Genomic DNA, 24647 nt, shown 5'->3' with positions numbered 1-24647 from the left:
TATTAAAATAATATGTTTAGAAACAATAAATAAATAATTTAAGTAGAAACCATGCTAAAATGTAAATAATAAATTTAACAAGTGACAATGAATTGAAAAATGTAAATATTAAAATACACCTCATATCTTGCAATCCTAATCATTATAAATAAATAAATCCTGTCATCCTAGATTTGCACTGCTGTTGCCATTTTATAAAAGCAATAAACTACGCAAGGCATGCATAATGGTGATATTAGCATGATAACAGGGATTAATCGTCATGCATAAAAACCCTTGAACGTAAAATCACTCATGCATGGTTTCTCTAAAGGCTTTTAATACAGCTTTAAATGTGTGTGTGCTCGTGTATTTCTCTCAATACATGCTGACTTTGCACCGTTTTAGGCAGGAAACACCTTGCTATGGAAGGCAGCGGGACTCTTTCTGTCCATTGTGTTTCACCGTCAGACTTCACACACCCAAGTTTACACAGGACTTGAAGGTTTGTTGTGTTCACAAAGCGAGGAACAAATTAAACCCTCCAAGGTTCTCCTAGTGACTAGTCTATCCAAAAGTACACATACTGATAACATTCGCCCCTATGCGATCATACAAATACACAGAGACGCACAAAATAAGATCAGGTTACAGCGAGATGGCTTTACTCAGGTGGTGTCTGATTTCAGGACGCCGCAAAGAGGGAAAAGTGCATCCAAAAAACACAAATCTGCCCACAACTACAGGAAATGGCCGGCCAGAGCATCTGTGATTGGTCCCTCTCGAATACAATCATGCACACGCATGCACGCCATCTGTCTATCCGAAACAGTCTAAAGAAAAGGGGGCCACGAGCTCTCATATGAAGGATTAGACTACTGCTACAGGCCAATATAGCACCGATGGACAGTTAAATGTGCATGCTGACAGAGCACATCTTCTCAAACAGCTGGTATCTCACTCTGCTATGCAGGACGGCAGGGTCTGGACACACCCTGTGGCCATAAGCGTGTGTTTTCATGGGTTCGTGTTTGAACAGTTGGCATTCCTGTGTCAGACCTGCCAGGACAGGGCACAGCCAGCCCGAACACACACGCACACAGACGCTTTAACACTCGCCAAAGTCACCATCCCGTTCATTACAGACATGCAGACATTATTCAGTGTCATATCATTCAGTATCAGACTTTGATGTTTGGTCTACAGGGACTTTACGTCATAATACATTTATAAATAATAAATAAACAATACATTTAAACAGAAAATGTGAGGCAAGACACCTTAGGTGAACAGGGTAAAAAAAAAAACAACAACTGATAGACAGTTTTATATTATTGATTTATTAAATTTAAATATTCACAATTTTTACTAAATTTATATAAAAATAAATTGTAAGCTATTTAAATAAATATAATACTTAAATAATATATAAGTATTATTACATCATAAATACAATATGTAAATATAAATCAACAGCCAGAAAAAAAAATAAAACAATAAAATCACCATGTTTTTAGTAATTTAATTTTGTATAAAATCAGGCAAATGATGTAAACAAACCTTCAGAATATAGGAAATAGGATAGGAATAAAGCTGTAAAGTCTGGTATACGCAAGTGCTACTAAAGTGGAGATTTCCAGCTCAGTGCAGGAGAAAATATTAAATGAGAAAACAGCCCTTAAAGAGATGTATTTAATTGAAACAGAAGGATGCAAACAGATGATGAACAATAAAAAAACATTTAAAGTGTGTTTTGGATGTTTTATTTCCACTCCACGAACAGCTCAAAATCTCAAATCTCACCACTGCACTTAAAAAAAATATTAAAAATTTCACTGTGTCTTGCCATAAATATATACATATAACTTACCAAATGTAAATGCATTTAAATAAATACATTTCAAAATAAATACATGAAATAATTTATATAAATTAGTGCTGTCAAACGATTAATCGCATCCAAAATAAAAGTTTGTTTACATAATGTGTAAACTGTGTATATTTATTATGTATATATAAATACAAACACATACATGTATATATTTAAGAAAACGATGCTATGTTTACATATGAAATACATTTATATATAATATAAAATATAAGAATATAAATATATAAATGTATATACATGTAAATATTTCCCAAATATACACTGTATGTGTGTGCATTTATGCATACATAATAAATATACACAGTATGTAAACAAAAACTTTTATTTTGGATGTGATTAATCGCGATTAATCGCTTGAAAGCAGTAAAATAAATCAATAACCTTGCATCCGTAATAATTAATAAAATACATGTTTGTCTTATATTGCTGTTGCAATTTTTTTAAAAGCAATGAACTACTCAAGCATGATTATAGAGCATGATTATAAAGGCTAATCACTTTGCGTCATGACTAATAACAACCCTTAAAATGTAAAATCACTCATGCATGGCTTCTCTAAAAGGTTTTTCAACTCCTCTTGAGTCTGCCTCAATAAAACAACTACAAACGCATCACAAAAGTGAATGTACAGGCCATTTTCTTGTTTCCTCTCTCAGTTTGTCCACTTCTTATTCGGCGTAGGACACTGATACTGTTGTTACAGTGACATGCTGCATTGTTAACCAATGAGTGAATGGCATTGCGACAGTGCTGTCTATTGTCACCCCGCCCCCTCCCGTCATTAACCCCCCGGCCTGGTGCAATATCCGTCCCCAGACAGCAGCTCTCCGGGGGATCACGCTGATAGGAAAGTGGGATGCTGGAGGGGGAAAGCAGGTCGCATTGAGACAAATACTGAAAAATCTGCAAAAACGGTTATAGGTCATTTGATATGCATGTTGTAGATGGGGATATATATATATTTTTTTTTTTTTATGTTCTTATGCTCAACAAGGCTGCATTTATTTGGTCAAAAATCCTGTAAAAAAATATAAATTTTTGAATATTATTACAATTTAAAATAACATTTAGTTTTTATTATATATATTTTAAAATGCAATTTATTCCTGTGATGCAAAGCCGAACTTTCAGAATCATTACTCCAGTCTTCAGTGTCACATGATCCTTCAGAAATCTAATTGTGTTGCTTAATATTTTGTAGAAACTGTGATAATTAAATTATGATAATTATATAAATAATTATATTATAATTAAAATTATATAGACAAAATTACAAAAAAAAAAAATCAACTTACAAGTCTCTATAAATAAGTTCACATGAACTTTAAAAGTTCAATTTCTGTCCGACTAAAGCATAATTTTCTTTTAAAATGTAAATTCTTTAGTCTGAATAAAATTGTACAATTCTGAAGTTAGAATAACAAACTAATTATGACCTAGACATAGCAAATAAAGATTCTGTTCAATTTACGAACACAAATTATGAGCAATAATAATAATAACAATATTGCTTGACTTGAGCAATCATAAGCCCCTTTCACACTGCACGTTAGTCCCGGAAAATTGCCGGAGTGCCTTCTGTGTGAATGCAAACACGTCCCGGGATTAATTTCCGGGATTGATACCGGGTTGGGGACCTAGTAACATTACCGGGTTCAGTCCCGGAACGAGCTCGGTGTCAACAAAAGCCAGAACCAATGCCGTAAAGGCTGATGACGCGCATTATCATGCGACTCTTTTACCGGGTGTTTTGACGGCAGATCAAAGTTCACACGACGAAAAATGTCTAAACTGGAATGAAGCAGCGATCAGGGAGCTCCTCACTATCCGCGCTGAAGCTGAAATTATACGCATTATACACGTCACATGAAATGTCACGTGTCTTTACAGGATGTTTACGGGTACCAGATTCTGGAAAATCACTGGCAGTGTGAACGAACCAAAAATCAAACGATCCCGGGATGATTCCCAGAACACATTTCCTGTGTATTTTCCAGAATCTCTGTGTGAAAGAGGCTATAGTAATGCATATTATATATAATATAGATTATATAATTAGTAAGTTAAAGATCTATATGTAGCTAACAGAATCCATGATTAAAGCACAGTTTGTTTGGTTCTGCTATTGTCTCTTTTGCTTTGCTCTTTCCATCTTTCTGTTTGTCTCCACATGAGTAGTTTTACAGTCGTCCAATCATACGCGAGCACGGGAATCAAACGCCAGGAGAGAATCTGTTTACATCCCCCAGGCCAGGGATTAGCCCACCTCGCCTGTACACACTCCTCTTGAGAGATAAGGCGTCTTTGTGTGGGACTGAGAGGGCGTATTACCCACACCATAACAAAACCCTCATGCGCCTCGTGCGGGCTAGGGGTGGCACGGGAGCGGATAATGCATCCCAAACTCACAGCATCTTCCCGAAAACAAACACATGCACTTGCACAAACCTGCAGAGCATTAATTAAACACAGAAACTGGGTTAGCCAGTTAAACAGACACACTGAGATGTACACAAACACAATCGCTAAGTATTAAACCTGCGGGACGGTTTGTGATGAAGACACATTGAATCGTGCGGTTTTTATTCAAGAGAAGTGTACAATTACTTCTTTTCCAGATTATTTTCATCCTGCGATGATTAAAAAGGTAAAAGGATCCCAAAGACAAACATTTTGGGACCAGAATAACGGATATTTAGCGGTGGGCTCTTTTGACTTGGGCCAGTCAGGCATTTTTCATGTTGCAAAAGATTTCCATTTCAAATAAATGCTGTTCTTTCAAACTTTCTGGCGGGAAAAATCCATACAAATATTAAGCATGAACTATGAACATGAAGGATCATGTGACACTGAAGACTGGAGTAATGATGCTGAAAATTCAGCTTTGCATCACAGGAATAAATTACATTTTAAAATGTATTACAACATAAAACTGTTATTTTAAATTGTAATAATTTTTCACAATATTATTGTTTTTATGAAATAAATACAGCCTTGGTGTGTCTGTAAAACCATGCATTGTTTTACTGACCTCAAACTTTTTAAATTACATTTTACCTATATGTATACATCATCTATACTAAAAAAAGGGAGAAGAAAAAATGGTTATCTGAGCAAAGATTGAATCAATAAGCAGTATGGAAAAAAACTGTCCCAATACGGAAAAATTTTGATTAAAATAAAGTTTTAGAGTTAGTGTACTTGATGACCAAGCAATATATGCTGGAGATGAAAATGAGATGCAAATGTGAGAAAAAATTTAGCTAAATATAAATTTATTGGTTTTACTATGGGTCATTTTTTAAAATGTCAAATTATGTACAAAGTTATTATTGCGAGTGTTCTGTTATATAAATGCTAGCTATGAAACTAGCCTTAGCAACGAAAATGTGTCTTTATTCCAAAAATGCCATTTCCATAGAATACTTTAAAAAAAGCCCTGATATTATTTGCAACCTATATCAGACTAATCTGACCGATAATAAGTATACTTAAATACTGTTCATTCTGATATGGGCACAGATATATCAAAGCATCCTAAATGAAAAATCCCCCAAAATCCACAGAAGTCTATTTTTTATATATATATATATATATATATATATATATATATATATATATATATATATATATATATATATATATATATATATATATATATATATATATATATATATATCCCCTTCAAAATCTACCCAAATGTTTAACCTTTACGTCACTCATAAATCATAAGGGAAGTCTGGAAAGCACATCTCAAATCTCAAATGAATATTGGAGGAATCTCTGTTTAGGATTGGCAAGCCAGGGTATTTTCAATTCTCTTTCCATCTCTTCCCACATACACACAAACAAAAAGTCCATTCCCATCGCCATGGCAACACGTCTTCCCTGGGACTTCTCAGCATCTTCTTTCTCACAGATCAGAATCTGTAATTTACCCCTCCGTACGCCCAAAGAGAGCGAGAGATGGAGCGGCTGACTGAGTGGGTGAGCGAGCAGCACAAAACAGAAGCGAGCGAATGAGAGAGAAAGAGAAAGAGACATAGAAGAAGCAGAATGATGTCTTTGTGTTTGACTACAAAGCATGAGATCTCCACGGCAACTCTGCTCGTCTGCGCCAAACTGCAGGCAAGTGAGACTAAAATGACAAAAAAAAGGGCAAACAGAGAGACAGCTAGTAAGCTTAACAGCGAGTGAAATTAGGCATATCACATGCATGACTATACAAGCTGCTTCATATCCGTCCGTTTCAATCAAGCATGCTTGGTGAAAGCATCTGCTAACACCCAATAAGTGAACTTCACTTTTGAAAAAGCCAAGCTCCAGAGATCAGATACTGATGTCAGAAAGGTATCAAGGCCTGTTGACGTGTTCGCTTTGACCTGTTAGTGTGCATTAGAACATCTGCCCTCCACCCAATGCAGGACATCAAAGATGCATCGTCGCTGGCGTTTACACAGCGTAGCGTAATTAGAGCCGCAGAAAGAGGAGCGCGAGCAGGAGATCTGGCGGTTCTGAGCTTCTTTCATCTGTCCGTCCACTCCACGATGCTTAAAGCACTTCAGCGCGTCATTAGCACGCTCTTCAAAATCACTCTCGCCCCCAGCTATAAACAAAAAAGCAACATTCATGCAATGACTGATGGGAAGACGGACGGAATAAATGCATTCATACAGACGACTGCCTGCAGGGTCGCAGGACGGCTAATGTCAGGCACAATGACAAAGTAGACGACAGACGTGTCGCTTTGTGTTTGTGCGTGAGAGAAGTAGTATTGGTGAACGTAAATGATCCATGTAATATGGAGGAAAATCTCCAGTAGTTTTTGTTTTACCCTGGTATGGTTTGGTTTTAGGTTGCCAGGACTTTATGGACTTCAGATTGCATATTAATGTTAGGAGTGTAAAAAAAAAAAATTATATAAAAAATTATGTTTATGGTGAAATGTTGCCCAAAGTAACGTTTTCTCAAAAGTAATTGTGTTAGAAAAACCTGATGAATATGTATTATATTCCAAAACTACCATTCAAACGTTTTTGGGGCAAGCAAGAATTTTTTTCAATACTTTTATTGAGCAAGAATGCATTAAATTGATCAATACATATGTAATGTTAGAAAAAAACCTGAAAAAACAGTTTCCACAAAAGTATTAATCACTACAACTGTTTTCAATATTGATAATGATAATAAGAAATGTGTCTTGAGCAGCAAATCAGCATATTAGAATGATTTCTGAAGGATCGTGTGACACTGAAGACTGGAGTAATGATGCTGAAAATTCAGCTTTGCATCACAGGAATAAATTGCATTTTAAAATAGATTACAATGGTAAACTGTTATTCTAAAATGAAATAAGATTTCACAATTTTACTGTATTTACTGCATTTTTGATTAAGGAAATGCAGCCTTGATCAAGCATAAAAGTGACTTCTTTAAAAAACATTTTTAAAAATGACCCCAAACTTTTGAATGGATTATTAATTTAGGCCTACCTGAGTATTTATTCCTGAATTCTTTCCACAAGTCCCTTTGGTTGCTGAGTGTTAATATGTTGAGTCACAAGTTCATTAAACAAAACACTCACACAAACACTCCATTAAGCGCATTAGTCAGCTTACAGTATCAGTCACAATGAATCTTATATAAGCTCACTCGTATCAACACAAACACTGAAATATTCAGCTGGAAAATCTCAAAGCAAGCCATCCATCAGGACAGACCCAAAACAAGATTAATTCATCATGAAGACAGAGTCCTGATGGAGACGTCTTGTCAAATGCTGCTCAAGACTGGCTCCAGCTCTCTTAAAAAACTCAAAGACCTTCTTGAATTCAAATGTCATAAGTTAGAAGAGCTTTAGCACACAACTTAATTACTCGAGTCTCATATCAGAAATCAGAAAAACTCAATCCCAATCATTAGGAGTCACAACAGCATCTCCGTGTGAAGTACCATCCTCCATTCCGGCCGTCTCTCTCACACAAACAAACAAAAATCCTTGAGACAGGAATGTGGCGATACACAGATAATGCAGTCTGTCAGTCAAAAGTAAACAAAAACGCATACGATCTCTAAAATCAAAACATCTCAGCTGCAGGACCGAACGAGAAGGAGGTCAGAGGACATGAAACGAAGAAGCTTCACAACAACAGACCATCTTTGCCCTTTTGTCAGCAGATTCTTACACAGAATTCTGAAAATGTTATTTCACATTATTACTATATTTTGGATCAAATAAATGCAGCCTTGGTGAGCATTAGAGGCTTCTTTCGAAAACATTTTTAAAAAGCCTTAGACCTTTGAATGGTCATAGCAATTATTAAACAATTACTATACAAAACATCAGTATTTTTGATAGCATTTTTACCATTTACTACAACAAATGAAGTGCAATCAAACTGTGACTTCCCTACTATAAATATAATTCTTATATTTAATTATAATTTAATATATTACATAATTTAACAATCTAATTTAAATTACTCTATTCCCAATCCTGTTTCTAAGGTATGACTAAGTATGATTCTCACATCAGTAAACTCTCAGGTGTCCGATACGGTTCATGGAAGCATCTCAAGATGCAAATATCCAGATCATCTACACAAATGCCATCCAATCATATTTCGAAGTAATACATATCACACTGTAATACAACTGTCATCAAATGCATTGTCCTTTCGTACTGTATAATAAATTATGACTACTAGACAAATATATGAGATTACCTATGAATGAAAATACACAAAACCTTGCCTAACATCCACTCACAGCAGTCTAGAAAGTAGTTCCATGTTCGTATTGTGCTCATAAGTGTGTGTCTGCAAGTGATTGTGTCTGCAAGAGATAAGAGGATGATCACACACAATCCCCCATGACAAATGAAGCACCGAGCAGCACTGACTCCAGCAGGGAACTGCTTGTTCTCCGTCTCCGATACAAACACACACACACACACACACACACACACAACAGAAGGTCAGACCAATATTACAGTCTGTGCCCATATGACCAACAGGGATGAAAGTTTGAAAGGAGCATGTACAGAAAGGAATCCCATGAAAATGAATGAATATATATTCATGCACCAAGGTATTTGCATAGTACTCCCAGATACTTCACAAATATCCATAGAATTCGAAGGCATGTATTAAATAAATAACTTAATATTAATTAAATAACACTAACATGTCCAAAATATAATACATTATTACTATTAATATTATTAAGAAAAAGAAGAATTAATTTGTTTTTGCAATATTTAAATGTTTTATATATTATTACTAAAACATGCTTAAATATTGTAAACAAATTGAAATAATAATACTAATATAATAATGTATTATTAATAATATTATAAAACACATTTAATATTGTAAAAAATAAAACTGAATTATTAATAATAATAATACTTATACATGCTCAAAAGCATGGTACAATCACAACTGAAATTCAAACAATGCAAACAAAAAAAGTCAAAAGAAAAAACATGTAAAAATTGCAAATTGTAAAAAAAAAAAACATTACAAATATAAAATTGGCTGTAAATATGGTTTTAATATAAAACTATATTTAAAAAAATATATTACCATGGTACATGTCAAGAACCACGTGGTATAAATATAATAATTGTTCAAAAGGAATTACCAGGCAATTAAATAAGTATAAACAATTACACAAAACACGGCTTGTTTATCAGTATGTGTCCAAACAAGGCATTGTAATGAAAGCTGTGTCAATACAAATATAAATCAACTTAAAGCTATTCTTTTTTTTCCCTCATAATATTGAATGCATATTGATCCTTGTATACATATTTTTTAAACCGTTCAAATCATCCAGAAGCAGGTCATCTCAAGTTGAAACTGTAACGGGCAGGCCATCAAAAACACCTGAGGCAGTGTACTGGACAAAAGTAAAGTGAATCATAACATGTAATCATCTTGTTTATTACATTGTGTTGTCATTGTACTACAATGGTACTTCTGGTTATTAACTGTCAGGTGAGCGATGAAGAGTTTTAAGAGGGAGAGTACTAACAGGTCAGTGAATAAGAACACCCGTCCCTTCCTGTGTCCCAGAAGCATCTGCAATGTCCCACATTCGTCTCTCTCTCCGCCCAAGAGATGCTCCATTACTCCACTTAGCCTTATATTTTTAGCCCGTAGCCCAGGCCAGCTTCCCTCCATCACCCAGATGTGTCACTCCGGCACTCCAACAGCAAAACAAACCTTTCAGCAAAACACACTGAAAGACAGAGGTCAAAATCGACATCGCTGCAACAGGAAGTGCATATTTGGCACTCGCTCAGAGCTCTCAGCTGATATTGAACGCCTCCAGATATGGGTCGGGCGACAGTTCATCTGACCGTCCTGACACCCGAATGGCTGAATCAGGTTCCTAATCCCACGATCCTCTTTTATGCCATGACAACGCAAACTTCCTGTCATTGTCCCCACAGCAGGTGAGTAACATTCCAGTGCAGAATCACAAACGACAAAAGCATGCTAAGCCCTCAGGGTAATGTGCCAAAAAGATTTCCCTGAATCCTCAGTCCTAATGTTCTGGAATATAAAAATAACTACAAATAAATATAAAAAAAGAACACCTACACGTATTGGTTTGACGCTATAAATATATTAGGAACTGGGAAAACTCAGTGCATGTGGGAACTTGGTTGATTTATGAGGAATGGTGGCACTGCAGTGCGCTAGCTGCTTTAAGCATGTGATGCAATCTAACCAAACTTTGGACGGGGACTTTAAGTTAATCATTCCTGACTTTCTCCTGCTCTCAATAATAAACAGGTTTAGCTAGCAAAGACCTGAACTAGCAACTCAAACACACACTTGTAATCAATAGACCAATGTACTTTTAACATTTGAACAATTCAATTGTTAAATTAATTGACCTTAATTTCCAATGACTGCTTGGTAGTGTGACTTTAAAATTATTTATATACTGTTATATAGATTTTATTTTATATTTTCAATTCGAGTAACTTTATGTGCTTTCGTAATTTGCATTTGTTTTTTTAATTTGCATTCGTTTTTCAGTCTAATATGTATCATTTATTTTATTTCAATTAGTGAACATATTTAATGGTTTTAGTTTAATTAACAATAACACTGTACAATGTAGGAAAAAATGCAGATATTCATCATTCTCCCCTAAATAGTGACCATCACTATGCATTTCATGTGTTTAACTTTTAAACCATATGTGACCCTGGACCACAAAACCAGTCATAAGGGTCAATTTCCCAAAATTGAGATTTATACATAAAGCAGAAAAAATAAGCTTTACATTGATGTATGGTTTGTTAGGATCGGACAATATTTGGATGAGATACAACTATTTGAAAATCTGGAATCTGAGGGTGCAAAAAAAAAAAAAAAAAAAAAATCACAATATTGATAAAATCGCCTTCAAATTTGTCCAAATGAAGTTCTTAGCAATGCATATTACTAATCAAAAAATAAGTTTTGATATATTTACAGTAGGAAATTTACAAAATATCTTCATCGAACATGATCTTTACTTAATGTCCTAATGCTTTTGGCATAAAAGAAAAAATAATAATTTTGACCCATACAATGTATTTTTGGCTATTGCTACAAATATACCCCAGCGACTTAAGACTGGTTTTGTGATCCAGGGTCACATATATATTTCACAGGACCAAAAAAAACAGTCATAAGGGTCCATTTTTTGAAATTGAGATTTATACATCATCTGAAACCTGAATAAATAAGATTTCCATTGATGGGTTTTTTTATATAGATTAAGTAGGGATGGATACAAAAAACATAGATAAACTTAAACAGTCATCTGATGTATGCATCATTTAGCTAAAGCTAGTTTAGGACACTTGTCCCTAGTAGGGCTTTTGGTTAAAAATAAAAATACAGATTAACATTATTAAAAAATAAGATAGAGATGAAAAAAAACACTTGACAAAATGATGTGTGTGTCTTTCTCTTGCTCGACAGCAAATTGATAACTCATCTTGTACTAGTTTTTATCCAATCAAATTCTTTCTGACAAGCAAAAGCTGTAAATGGATAGAAACTAATGGTTTTGTTGTCCTAGCTGTGCTATAAAAAAAAGGGTATTTAGCCTATATAATCGCACCTAAACTTCCGGTTTCAATAGGAAATGCATTTGTCAAGTCAACAATCAACCACATTGAACAACTAATGGGGGATGGGTGGTCTACATCTTCTGACCTACTCTTCACCCAGTGCACCAGCCCACTTTACTAACCACAGTGCTAACTAAACCATTAAAGCTTAAAGAATCATTCACCCAAGAATGAAAATTGTGTCATCATTTACTCACCCTCTACTTGTTCCAAACCTATATGAATTTCTTTCTTCTGCTGAACACATTTTGAAGAATGTTGGTAACCAAACAGCTGACAGTGGCCATTGACTTCAATAGTATTTTTCCCCATACTATGGAAGTCAATGGCTACCGTCAGCTGTTTGGTTACCAACATTCTTCAAAATATCTTCTTTTATGATAAGCAGCTGAAAAAAAAACTCTTACAGGTTTGCAACAAATTGAGGGCGAGTAAATGAGGTTCATTTTTGAGTGAACTATCCCTTCAAAGACATCTCCAGACATCTGCTCAAATCCTGCAGCCGTCCACCTCGTGTCCCACACTGAGGGTCCTGATGTGAGGTCCTGATACGAGCTCTGTTCCTGTTTGACTCTGCACAACACAGGGGTTGTGAAAAAAAAACCCACAGCCCGGCCGGTTCCCATGACAGATCATATGCACAGATATTTTCAGACATCAGCTAAATCACCCAAGACCTGGGGAACAAAACAAGAATGAACTACTGCAATTGATCACAGCTGAAGGAAACAGCGAGGACAGCCCAGGCTAAACGGAATATGCTTGGAAAGCAGACCTTGCACAAAGAGGGAATTATGGGAATAAGATCTTTTTTTTAAATTGAGAGGAGAAAAAAGGATTACATTTTCCAGGTTCACTACATGTTAATAAGCATGCTGTTATTTTCCACATAAAATCTTGAATTATAAGTTTTTCAATAAAAAGCTATAAAAGCCATTTAAGATTAATACAAGACAAAAATTCTAAAGTAATACAAGTAAAATACAAAAAAAAAAAAAAAAAAAAAAGTTTATGCAGCTAAGCAGCCAAATCCTAAAAGGACAGCTTTCCAGCTCAAATTAAGCACTGAATTAAATATAAAATAAATTTACAATCAAGATAAGCACTGACTGACCTTCAGTGTCATTTTAGTATCACCGAGATACTACAGTTTTATGAATATTTTGAAATAGTATTTTTATGTTTTCATTTTAATTTTAGTTAAAAGTTTTAGTAATTTTGTTGTGCGTTTTGGTTATTTTTATTATTATTATTTATTATTTAAAAACATGTTTATATAGTTTTTATTACTACTATTTAAGTTTTAGTTGATTTTGTGATGATTTTGATTTTGAACTGATTTTATTTCAAGTTACAAACATTTGATCTCTTAGATTTTCATAACATACTGATGGAAAACAAAAACAAAAAAAATTATATTTCTGTGGTGACACCATGTCAGAAAAGTTACAAAAGACATTCCTTTAACAGAGAATTTAAAATATTACAATCTTTTTTATATTATTCATATATAAGAGATCATAGACAGTACACAATCATTCATAAGAGTGAAGACATCTGACTCACAGATGCCAAACTCCAGGTAACTTTATCAACCTATGCACAAGAACAAAGTGTGCTTTACTACAGAAAAACCAAGGGGGGGGGGGGGGGGGGGGGGGGGGGGTGCAGAGACCTGTGACGCTCCGCTGTTGCTTAGAGATGCTGGAATGTAAACACCATGCGAGATGAGAGAGGCAATGAGATCACTGTGGGCAACACACACACACACACTCCTTCAGTCGAACGTGAGTGACACCAAATCGTCTGTTCCCTATCAATGTGCCTTGCCATAAATATTTTAAAGCTAGAGGGATGAAAGAAGTCTCAAAGACTCAAAGACACACTCTCACTCTATCGGAGTCACACAGACAGAGTTTTTGGAACAGGGTCCCTAGGGGGCCATTCACACAGAACGTGTTCTTGCGCTCCAAAACAGCTAAAACGAAATAGTGCAGGGTTTAAGACACGTTTTTTAACACTGAACTATTTATCACACTGTGGCTTAAAAATGGCACATTCATGGTTCAAGATGTCTAAAGAAAAATACTGTGAAACACAACCCTACAGCCAAAGACGTCCATCTGAAGAAGCAGTAGTTCCCCAATCATATATTTCACTTACAGTTAAGCTTTAAAAACTAGTTAACAAATAAATATTACAAAATAATATAATAATAAAAAAAGTTATTTTTCTGGCACAAAAAAGTTAAGCATTTTAATTGTTAAAATAAAAAAAATTAACAAAAATTTATCTAATAAAAAAAACATGTATAAATATAATTAAAATCTTTTCTTTTTTAAAGTTACTACCAAGCACAATTGCAATACTCAGTGCAAAGCCACTGCAAACAGCTTAGGGAACAGATGCACATCATTTCAATATATCACTTCATGAGAAGTACAGAAGGAAAATTTCCCACCAGTCATTGTGCAAGTATTGTCACGCAGAACTATACAAAGTTTAGGTAAAATAACCACAGTGACAAGACGTCTGGCATTTTTATTCAGCTCAATTCACCACAGCATGAGCATAAAACACATGAGATGTGACCTTTACAATACAATTATGTCTGTGGGTCACATAACGGTGAAGATGACACATACACATTATAAATGAAATAAGTTACATACATTTTCATATTGAACACCAAAAAAAAAGATACTAATCAACTTATTTATTTTTAATTTATTTAATAATTTTAACCAATGAATTTCTGCTTATTGAACACTACATAGGGACCCTGTCAATCTCGACCCTGAATCTGATCCAAAGAGATTATCAGCCAATCAGAGTGTAACGCACATACAGATGGACACGCAGGGCACAAATGATGTCAAAGCGATGATCACAGGGGAAAGTAGGCCACTATATGGCACAGAGAGTGAATGTAGCACAATTGGCCCAAATGTGAGATGGGCACTGGACGGTACTGTAGGAATTTAGTGTGTGTGTGTATTTGTGGGATGTTGAAGCAGTATGGCTCAGTGCAGCACTATACAAAGAAACCTTTCAGCATGTGGAGTTTGGCGAGAGAGAGAGCTGAACCAGGAACAGAAAACACACACACACACAGACAGAACATACACTCATATTACAAGCTAAATGCACTGCTTACATTTACATTCATTTATCTGGCAGACGCATTTATTTATGCATTCAACGTATACCCATGACCTTGCAGTTGCTAATGCCATGCACTACCATCTGAGTTTCAGGAACTCCGTTATTAGAAGTGATCTACACACCAGTACTGATTTTTGGTTAAATGATCAATGGCCAATACTCAGTTCCAATTTTTAATACTATATTAATTTTAGTCTTAAATTATAATATAGTGCCATATTAACGTAGGTTTTTTTTATTACTGCTACTGTTATTATTAGCGTTCGACCGATGTTGTTTTTTTGACAACCAATGCCGATATCTTGAAAAGCAGGGTGGCCGATGGCAGATATATAGCCGATATAATTTTATTTTTATTAGTATTTAAGAAACTTTAAACAATTTGAAAATGAATTAAAAGATATACGTGTAAAATAAATATACTTATACTTTAGATGACAAAGTATTTTTCACAAACACATAAATATTTAATAAAAATATAATTAAAAAGGAAGTAAACACAGTAACTAATAGAGCACTCAGTATTCTGGGAAGTTTGTGCGCATTGGTAATCATATTGTTCAAATAAAGCCAAGGTAACAGTTATTTTACATACAGCACACAGTGAAAATGGCATGAACATGAAAGTGAGCAAATGCATAAAGCGCAGCATAATTTGAAATCACGAGTTTAAAGTTTGTTGATCGTGCGTTTCCTACTGTCCACATTCAGTTTGCACGGACCGACTGTCACGCACACCATATGCAATCTTGCAGGATATAAATGCACACTTTATAAGATCTCACAGCTGGATTCGACTAAGTTTGCAACGTTTGTGAAATAAAATGTTCATTAGTTATTCAAAGATTTGTTTAAATTATATAAATGTGTATTTTATGAATGTTGATGGCAAACGAAAAAGTATTATAACGTTTGCCTTTCTGTTACTAATAATATAAATACAATCGTTATAACACTTTTTGTATACAATTAATTCCTTTGTTTAACAGTTCTATCTTTTTATTAGACAGACTTCTATCCATAGACGGAACTGTTAACAACGCCAGAAAACTAGGGAGAATGCAAGCACACTTTGCTTAGTCACTGCTGCTCTCAGCGCCGTCACAATAAAAGTCCCGCCTTGAATGCATCGGCCAAACAGAAAAATTTATCGGCCGATGCCGATATTTGAAAAATGCCAGATATCGGTCGACCACTAGTTATTATCATCAAATTATATAATATACTAAATTATATATATACTAAATATATTATATATATACACTAAATATAAATTGATAATAACAACAAATGCATTATTTTAATAACTTTCATGTAATAACAATACGAATAAAAAAACTATTATTACTAAATTAAACCGTCATGAAAATAATAATAATAATAATAATAATAAAGTAGTAGTAATAATACTATTTATTTTATAATAACTTTAATGCAATTATTATCAGAACAATTCATGTATAACAATAAATATTATTATTACTAATTTATTAAACTATCATCCAAATATGATGATAAAATTATTAAATAATATTTAGTACTAATAACGTTCATGTAATAAAATATAAAATAATAATAATAATCTTAAATTAAATTTATGAACTTATTAACTTTCAGTATTCTTACAAATAAAACATCTAATAATAGCACAATGTAAATAAACTTATTAAACTATCACCAAAATGTAAATTACTATTATTAAATAATAATAATAATATTATATTTATTGTTTTTTCATGCAAATATTATTTAGATAAATAAGTAACTTTTACTTTTAAACACTGTTTCTTACCGAATACACAAGTAATTCTGCCGTTTGGTGATATTCCATACCATTTTTTTTTTTTTTATATTTAACAACTGATATAACCAAATAAGTAACAAAGTGTCAATATCAGCGAAACATTTCTCTAGTTAATAGTCTACCTCTTCAAACCAAACTGGGGCTTGAGGGAAACGACAACAGGACTTGCACACAAATAAAAACACACACACAAACACATACATTCTTTGCATGGCTGAAATATCTCTCATTGTGTAGGACAGAGGTCACCAACCACCGGGTCGCGACCCACTACCAGGCCGTGGAAGAATTCCTACAGGGTTGCGAGAAAGTTCTGGGGAAAATGTGTATAGATATGACGCTCCGTTATTTATTGCGTAAATTATTTTTCTAATTGTTCTGTATTTTTGTTGTATGCGATTGATATCGAGTAGCAATTTGACGATTTCATGTTAAATTAGTAAATAAAAGATCGCTCTGATCTGTCATGGCTAGGGCTTTAAACGGATCGCAGTTGATACGCGATATACGGACCAGGTCCAGACCCCACCGTTCGGCATGATTCGCAAATTAATTTGCCAATTTACACGTTCAAGCTATTTAAAACCACAAGAAGAAACTAAACAGAACTGAATTCGTTACTTGCGTGCTGTACTGACACACACCTGAAGCGCACACAAGCATAGAGACGCGTTTCAGACAGCGCGGCATACTGATTCGATTCCTCTTTCATTTATCCCTGCGTTTAAGATACATATGCATAGGGGGTTGCAGTTACGTCGCAATACTGGAAATATTTCTGTTTTAAACCATGAAGGCGAGCCAATGGATATCACAAAAGCAACGTGCAAACTTTGCGCAATAGTTATGCCGGTGAGCGTCTTAACTTCAGTCATACAGAAAGTGAAAGTAAAAAAAAAACTGATGGAGTTTTCTAACGCTGCATTAACAGCTCATATTCTCATGTGCTGATAACAGTATAAATTAATAGACCTGTTTTAAAGACCATCCACAACAACAAGATTCACACAAAAAAAAAAAACCCCTGTCCACAAACAAATTTTCAAACCGTAACCGGTCTGCGGTGTAAAAAAGGTTGGAGACCCCTGGTGTAGGGTACAGGGCTGCAGGGTTTAGACAGTCAGGTAATGGTTCACCCCCATAACACCTGGATCACACAGCAACATTCAGGTCCTGTATTACACGCCTCTCTTCCTGTGTTTGGTAGCCGGTGGTTTTTCCTGAAAGGTTACCAATTGTTCAAATAGCTGTCGGCAGTTTAGAGAAATGTGTGGGGACTGAAGTTTCTGCATGACTTGTCAAAAGCTGAATGTCAATCCCAGCGCAACATGACAGCATTATGATGTCATTAAAGCAACAAGACGGACATGCATAAAACCTGTAATTAGGTCACTTCCTGTGAGGTCTGCCACTTCCTCTTTAAGGAAGGCAGAAAAGAAGGTTCTGAACAATGTGTGCTCACCTCCAACTAGAACAATAACTGTCAATACACACTAAATGTGATGGCACCTGATCAGGGTCACATTCTTGAGAATTAGAGACGAGAACCAGAGCGGCAGAACGAGGCAGAGAGAAATGGAGCGAGTTCTTGTTGCCAATAGCAACATGCCCTTTCCAGAAGATGTCTACTTTGCTAACAGGGTCCAAAAAGTGTGAACCACTTCAAGAATGTGAACTAACCTACATTCAGCATGGAGGAAAAACAACTTTTATATCAGTCTCAACTGTTTCACCTGTACCAAAAACAATTTAAATAATTAAATAAATAAAGGGGGAAAAAACATAACGGATGCCACATTTTATAAAAAAAAAAAGAAGGTCATAACAGTTAACTTTTTTCTAAATAACTGATATCCAAATTAATGTTAAAATATTCTGATAAATATATAAATTATAATATTTATATATCCTATAATGATGGTTCATGATGGTCGACCAAGAACGGACTAGTTGATTAGTGAGACTACCAGCAGTTTATAGGAACAATTATATAACATATACACTAATAACAATGACAACAATAAAAATAATTTATATTATTAATATTATTACACTTGCAATTGGTAATCATTAAACTTTAATAAAATGTATTATTGTGTTAGTTGTAACAAAAATGTATATGAAAATTATTTAACATATACAATAATAATAATAAATAAATAATAAATATTTAATTATTTACTATAAATCAAGTCAATATTATTTGTATAGTGCTTTTAACAATGCAAATTTTGTCAAAGCAGCTTTACATCAGCTTGATATAAAGCTGGGTGGCTTTATATCAGCTTTACAGTATTTAGACGGGGAAACCTCTGGCCAGACAAAATCAGCAGTTTAAATCTAGGCTGCAGCAGAGTCAAATAAATAATCATTAAATATTCATATAATTTAATATTTCATTATATAACAATAACAACATTTTATAACAATTATAAACAATAAGTATATAACCAGCAATAATAATAATACATTATATACTACAATAAATCATTATTATTAAAATTACATAATATAATTTAACATTTAAGAACATCAAAATAATGTAAAAAAAATAATTGACACTAATAAAAAAAAAAACATTTGCAGCTGTATTTTTTTAATTATTTTAATAGCATATTTTTCCACTTTAATTAGTGTGCTGATAGCATATTGTCCTTTATCTGATACACAATTTCCCAAAATCACGAGTATTTTTTTTCTCCACAAAACATTTCTTTTAAATATGTGCCTAATCAGCTTTAGAAGAACCCGAAACTAGCCTAATTATAATACTGTGCCTTTGTTTCAACCATTTCAGATGCACTCAGAAAGACACAGGACATTATTCTGGGTGGCTTGTATGAGAAAGATAGTTATCAAGAACAAACACCAGAGAAAGACCACCACATGGAACAACGCTGACTTTTGTATCTGGTTTGTGTGACTAGGTGTGTATGGAAATAGTGTGGTGGGACGAAGCGTGTGGGTGTGCAGTCAGAGGTGTCTGTACTGTATGAAGGGCAGAGCATCAGCTGTTCTTCAACTAATTAACTGTATCCATCATGTCCTTGACCTACTGATGGTATAAGAACCCAACTGCAGAGAGAACAAGAGACACGGGTTCTCATATAACTCAACCCACCGCCTGACTGCTAGCAGCTCTGCACAGGTCAAGTTACATTAATGCCTGCAACAATGTGTTTCCTCCGCCTCGCTCACCTTACCCACAAACACACAAGAAAGCAAGAACAATTGCTCTGCAAAAAAACCATAAACCAAATCAATGCATGACTCCAGAGTGAAAAACACAGTGCTACTGCATTTTCTCACTTTTACACTCAATTTGTTTCTTTCATCATTGTGTTTCCTTCCCACAAACCCTTTTTAATGGGAAAGGATTAAGTAACACTTAGCTGGAAATACAGAATTAGAATATCTTGCCTATACTTTGAAAGAGCGACCAGACTTGGGGATGGACTCTTTTGACTTGGACTAGTAAGCAATCATCTAGTGACTAAGAAGAACACCTTAGCAACCACATAGCAACACATCAGTAACCACCGACAACACTCTAGCATCATGGCGATGGGTTCCTAGGGCCCTATGAAATCCCAAATCCCAATTTATTTTTTCCATTTTAATTTTAGACACTGTTTTAAATGCTTAAATTCAATTTTATTCATCAAAAAAACATGTCTAATTAATTGGAATCATGAAACCTACAGTAAAAATGAACAAAAATTAAATTTTCTAGACTCTGTTTTAGCGCTTAAATTCACATGACCTGCATGTCATGTGACCATAACCAGCGCGAGAACCATGGACATGCAAATGTAACACCTAATTATTAAAATATTTATTTTAAAATCTCAGGGGTACTTTAAGTAAATATATTAGATGAAAGAGTTTCTGCATGACTTGTCAAAAGCTGAATGTCAATCCCAGCGCAACATGACAGCATTATGATGTCATTAAAGCAACAAGACGGACATGCATAAAACCTCTAATTAGGTCACTTCCTGTGAGGTCTGCCACTTCCTCTTTAAGGAAGGCAGAAAAGAAGGTTCTGAACAATGTGTGCTCACCTCCAATATGATCAGTGATGCAGTGACACTGAACAAGTGAGAATAATCACAACTGGAACAATAACTGTCAATACACACTAAATGTGATGGCACCTGATCAGGGTCACATTCTTGAGAATTAGAGACGAGAACCAGAGCGGCAGAACGAGGCAGAGAGAAATGGAGCGAGTTTTTGGCCTCTCAGATTTCTGTGTAATTATATCCACCTGACTAGTGACTGGTCTTTGTGTGAATATCTGCAAAACTGAAAGACTTTGACTGTATAAAGGCCTAAGTGGTAGGCTATTTTAGAAAGGAAATTTTGAAAGACGAAACAAAGGAATTAGCCAGAATCAATAATTTATGAATAATTTATTGCTATTGAGTGGTTAATAATATGTAATCATGTAATCAATTAAAAAGTAGGGTAATTGTAGTCTGATTCAGAGTATTTTAAAATGTAGGCCTAATTTAATCTAATTACAAGTACTTAATTTTTGGAATCTGATTACGTAATCCAGATTAAATGTAATCAGTTACTACCCTGCTCTGCCAACCAACACTTACAGCAACTGTATAGGAACACCCTGGCAACAACCAAGCACACCCTAGCAACATGGTGATGGGTTTTGCACAAGCAAAGACTCAATTAATTAAAAAAAAAAAAAAAAAAAGTAGAAATCTAGTTTCACTAGACTAGTAGTTCACTAGCAACAGTGTCCAGTTTGATGGATTGTCCCACTTCAATTCTAGATTTCCTGAGCTTGGAAATCCTTCAACATGTTTTGAAGATTACCGACCAACCAACAAAACGGCTCAACCGCCAAAAAAGACATTTACACTTCACGTTATCAGACAGTGCATTACACAACCACATACTATGGAAAACCTAAAGGGGGGATTAAATAATATGGATACGAACAGTTTATTAGAAAGACAAAAATAAAAGCGCAAAGTGCGTGTGGGTGTGTGTGAAAAAGCAAGTACGAGAATAAAAATGAGAGACTCATTTTTCGTGACGCCTTTTTATGGGCCATGCATAATCAGCATGATCCACCACCACAATAAAGACGGCCAAGTACAAAGGGCCCAGAAGCGACAAAGGCCATGTAACCCTGCTCCTCTGTCACAACACACTAACACAATGTGAAACTGTATCATGAACTTCATCTGGGTGAGGCATGGACCCATTGTCCTCCTGTTACACTGACTATCATCATCAAACGCTCAACTAGAGCACACACAGAAACAACGGCGTGCCTATATCTCATATACCCAACATTCGTCCATCACCATGTGGGACACATTACATGCAGCCGCCCAGACTGAGAACAGCCAAGCCACAGTCCCCAATTTGGGTCATCCATGCAACAGCTGCATCATGCATGCCAGGCTGTGGAACGCACCCTCATTTCCATCTCAAGAGCCCCTGATTGAGAAATAGGCATCATCCCGGGGATGGCAAACCCCTAAATTGGCCACCGGCCCATAATCGCATCCAAAGAGGGCACATGCATTCATATCCATGCATCTGTGCTCATTTGCAGAATTCAATGCATGCACGTCTTCATCCTCTGCATTTGCTTGACTCACAAATAGACCAGGCATAACAGAGGGCATGTGAAGTTGGCATAACAATTATGTTCTCCACATTCACGTTTCTTTTAATGCAACCCCCTTTGCTTTGCTGGAGGGCGGAGATACATTTGTCCACGTTCACGATTCATTAAACCCATCAACACATTTCTAGATGCTAGGCTAAATGTTGACATTTAAAGGGTCTGAAAGTGTGAACACTTAAGTCAATATTAAAAGGATGTTATTCATTATTACGCAATCTCTGTCTCATATAAAACAGGATCATAAATAAGTGTGACTGTTTAATTAACTGGTTGTTGAATAAGTAACTGCATGTTACATTACTTTAAAATGTTTAACAAAAAAAACATTAGCATCTATTATTTGTGGATGATTACATATACATACATGCATGCATGCATTCATTAGTACTTCAGTTTCTGATAACAAATAGGTACTTTAACTAACTTTTGGAAACTTTTCCAGAAAAGGCATTTTACATGGAAAATATGCTGTTCTTTGCAGTGCACCGACAAGCATGGTGGTTCAACCTAACAGCTTTTATAAATGATTATTCAAAACAACAACTGAATTTCAGCATTATTATGGATTACGTAAAGACAGACGTGAAACAAAACTACAAAAACAACTCTACAAAGCCTGTCAGGGTTGTTATCGACCAGGTGGTGGAATTCAGTACTAGTCAAAGCTTAAATAAACACTTCAAAACAACGGGTTTGCTTTCCTTTCAAAGCTAAAATCAACAACACAGCGTATAAACACGACATATAGCTCGTGTTGACAAACCAACCGTCGATTAAACATTTAATCAGATCCAAACACTCCCCAAACCTGGCAGTTTGGTTTGTTAAACATAACTGACAAACATTACACGAGCGTCGCGACTATCTTCCGCCTAAACGGATCGTTACAAGACTCACCAGAGACGGTAAACGGTGTTTGGACGCGAGTCCCTGCCCTCGCCTGCTTCTCGGAGGCCGGATGCCGTCTTTCCACTCTCCGCCAACACACACAAACACAAGCCGCCTTTTCCGACGCAAAACACGCAGCTTCGGCTGACCTTTATCGGTCAAACTTGCGCTGGTATCCTCAGCAGAGCTTCGCGTGCGGTTCACTATGGCGGTGCTCGAGACCGGGAGGGGTGCTGCTGCTGCCCGTCTACTGACGCCTCCGCCTAGGGGTGACATCGGAGGAAAACCTTCTTCAACAATTATTTGAACATCGCAATCATCTGAAAGTTGACAAACAGCGCCACCTGCTCTATAACAGCCGCTATGACACATCTGCTCTCGTGGGTGATGTGGCGTCGTGGTTACGACCCAATTTAGCAGCCAAAAGGTTGTAGGTTTGAATCTTATGAAATCGAAAAGGTTCTTCAATGGCAGCGGTAAAAGACTACTGGTTCTAATTAGACAATTTACTAGCTTATATGTGACCCTGGACCACAAACAAGTTATATGGGTACATTTTTATTTATTTTTTTGAAATTGAGATTTATACATCATCTGGAAGCTGAATAAATACATTTTCCACTGATGTATGGTTAACATGCATTTCCACCTGTCAGGGATAAACTAGGAGTCCTGTGATAATTTCATTATTTACCCACTTCCTCCCTGATCTTATATGAATTGTTGTCAAAGGCTAGATGCAGCTTTTATAAATAAAAACTGATTTTGGTGTAAGAATCTGATTTTTTTTTTTTTTGCTTAGTACTTAATCTGTTGCAGATTAAATCATAAAATAAATTGTAGATTCTCGGGCAAATGTGGCGTATTTTTAAACTTCTAATTTCAAACCATATGCTAACTAAACATTGGATGACAGGGGTGGGGTAACACAATTTAGCATTCCCTTACATAGAACTGAACTTTCATGTTGTATGGAGCTTTTTTTTTGGCAGCTCAAAGCCAAAACTCAAAGTGTGGGTAAAATGTACCCTGCGGGTTTCTGGATCCACCAAGCTTGCACTACAGGGTTAAAAACATTGGTTTGACACCATTGTGAATCTGATTGAGAAAATTA

At 35.3% G+C, this 24647-nt stretch overlaps 1 protein-coding gene across 2 annotated transcripts in view; it reads right to left on the bottom strand.

Annotated features, from left to right (window-relative positions):
* Nucleotides 1-23830, bottom strand: part of LOC306861580 (cyclin-dependent kinase 17-like) — a 51601-nt gene extending 27771 nt beyond the window's left edge. The window contains exon 1 of one of the 2 annotated variants that reach the window (XM_079403943.1): nucleotides 23543-23830. The gene's annotated coding sequence lies outside the window, so the exon portion shown is untranslated. The remainder of the gene's footprint in view (nucleotides 1-23542) is intronic. The other variant, XM_079403944.1, reaches the window with a different exon arrangement.
* Between the last annotated feature and the right edge of the window lie 817 nt (nucleotides 23831-24647).

Source organism: Barbus barbus (assembly GCF_936440315.1).
Source record: "Barbus barbus genome assembly, chromosome: 42".
NCBI lineage: Eukaryota > Metazoa > Chordata > Actinopteri > Cypriniformes > Cyprinidae > Barbus > Barbus barbus.
Note: the sequence above shows the minus strand (reverse complement) of the source record. Positions and strands in the feature narration are given on the sequence as shown.